This window comes from Halyomorpha halys, unplaced genomic scaffold (genome assembly GCF_000696795.3).
Source record: "Halyomorpha halys isolate HHAL.00 unplaced genomic scaffold, Hhal_1.1 Scaffold473.1, whole genome shotgun sequence".
Lineage (NCBI taxonomy): Eukaryota > Metazoa > Arthropoda > Insecta > Hemiptera > Pentatomidae > Halyomorpha > Halyomorpha halys.
In genome coordinates this window covers 199,404-202,181 of record NW_027113075.1, presented here as the reverse complement: position 1 = coordinate 202,181, position 2,778 = coordinate 199,404, and positions in this window count along the sequence as shown.

Sequence of the window (2,778 nt, the reverse complement as noted above, 5' to 3'; positions counted from 1 at the left end):
CCTATGGGAATTGGAGCCACCTGATATGGACGACATTGATGAAGTGGTTGAAGATTTGAAAAATAATAAACCACCGAGATCAGATGGACTTCCTGCCGAACTATTTAAGTATGGACGAGAATAATTAATGAAATCCCTCTATAATTTAATAATGGATGTGTGGGAGATGGAAAAAATCCCTTGTGAATAGAACAAATCGGTTATACGCCCAATTGACAAGAAAGGGGATGTGCTTGATTGTCATAATTACGCGGTATATCCCTCTTACCATGTGCTTATTAGGTGTTCTCACGGATACTTTATAAAAACTGATTCCTTTTGACGAGCTGAATATAGGAAAGTACCAGACAGGATTTATGAGAGGAAAGTTTATCATAGATCAGATATTCTCCATCAGAACCATTCTGGAGAGGTGCCCACAAAGGACTCAGACAGGGTGATTGCCTCGCACCCCTTCTCTTTAATTTGGCCCTCTAACCTGCGGTACGGAAATCTGGAATACAAGTTGGAGGAACTATCTTCAACAGTTCATCTATGATTTTGGCCGAAAAAATTAGATATTGTTAGAAGTCGCCGATGACTTAGATATTGTTGGAAGAACCTCATTTAAATAACGTTTTTATCTATCTTCAGATAGCAGCGTCTAGAGTAGGTTTAGAGGTTAACGAAACAAAAACTAAAAACATGCACGCAAGCACACAGCTATATGTGAATGAACCATCACATTTTAAAACTGGAGGATTTTTATTTGAAAGGGTAAAGGAGTTCAGCTATCTTGGATCGCAAGTAAACGCGGATAATGACATTAAAGCAGAAATACATTGCTGAATTATGTCCGCAAATAAATATTATTTCGGCTTACTGAAGCATTTCAGAAGCAGGGCTATTTTCCAAAACACTAAGATACAGCTGTATAAGACCCCGATGAGACCAGTTCTCACTTGTGCCTCCGAATGCTGGACATTACCCAGGTCACAGGAAGCCCTTCTCCTGAGGTTTGAGAGGATAATATTGAGGAAAATATATGGCCCGGTTTTTGCTGATAGCATCTGGAAGATGAGAACAAATGCTGAACTGGCAGGCCTCTACAGGAACCCGGATATTGTAAGGGTGAGTTAGGTGTAGGTTCGGTGGGCAGGCCATGTATTTAGAATGACCCAGGATCAGATTCCTAGGATGATCCAGGACGAAAGGATATCTAGGACAAGGAGACTTTATACCATTCTAATATAAATAGTGTCATTGGTAATGTATTATTGATGTAATTATTATTATTATTTCATTAATAATAATTATTAATATATTAATAAATAATATAATTATTTACTGAAAATAAATATAAAATATAATAAAAATGAAAATTATGATGTGGCATGTATGTATGATTTATGCATACATTTATAAATAAATAAAGCATTATTCATGTAATAATTATTAATAGACATATAATTATTTTGATGGAAGTCATGCAGATGAAATAATTCATACAAATATAAATTCCTTATTTTTTCACAGACATTTTCCTTCACAAGAAATAAAGAGTATAAACTTTTACTCAGCATTTTAAACTATATAGAGAATAAAAAAATAAAATTCCCACCTCGAAAGGAAGGGAAGCTCCAATAATATAAGGCATGTGGAGAATCCAGGAGGTTGGGATATGGGAGGCTTGTCCTTAAATAGGAGGGGAGGGCTTCTGCCTAGCTCAACTTCCTCCATCAAATATTTACCATTTCAGCACGAGCAAATTTACCTGTTACAATAAACCCATGTTGAGGATGTGCCTAAAAACATCATAAAGGAGGTTTAGGCTTTCTAAATGACTATTTCTCCGACAATAGTTATTCAGATAAAATATTGTTAATTTTCCAAGGAAGGAACGCAATTAAGGCACTTTTCTTGTGCAGTTTCTATTTTAAACACTCAATACAAATAACTAAAAAAATATTGAATTATTATTGTTTACAAATTTTAAAAACATTTAGAAAACGTCAACAAAGTACAGATCAATGCCATTTGAATGTTATATAATTATCTATATTTCAAGGTTTAAGTATTATATTGAAAAGTCTTATTTTTTAATAAATTTAATTTGTTTCTTGAGAATAAAGGAGGTGCGTCTTTTATAAATATAAAACACTTTTTGCAATTGTATGAAATTTCATAAAATTGACACGATCAATTTTACACTAATCTTTGAATTTTCTACAGCTTTGAGGTAAAACCATTTTTAAAAATAAATATTGGCGTATTAATGAGAATATACCTGCGCATGCATATGGGAAAGTATTAAGTGGAATTGATATCTAAAACCTCCAGGTAGCAATCTTAATTAAGATTTAAATTCTTGGAAATTCGATCATATTCTATAATCATTTTTCGGATAAACGGTAGGAAGTATAACGGTTACAATGATTTGACTACATACAGATAGGCAAGGGACCAAATTTGTTGTTCCTTGGTCTCTAAAACCTAAAAGCTTGTGGAAACATTCGATTCTGAGAGACGTGTTTTTTGTTTAACGTTTCTTACATGACTACAGATTTGATAGTGAAGAAACAGACAATTTTTGAATTAAAAGTTGCTGTTTGGATTACAATTTTGTCGTTAAATGAAAGACCATTGCTTATTTACCATTCATTATGACGGAAAATATTATTTTTATGACTTTTCGGACCATCTTCAAGGCCGATATTTGTGACCGGTTTCACTGTCATAAATAAATGTATATAGAAGTAAAAAGAAAAAATATGTATTATATATTTATAAAATACATAT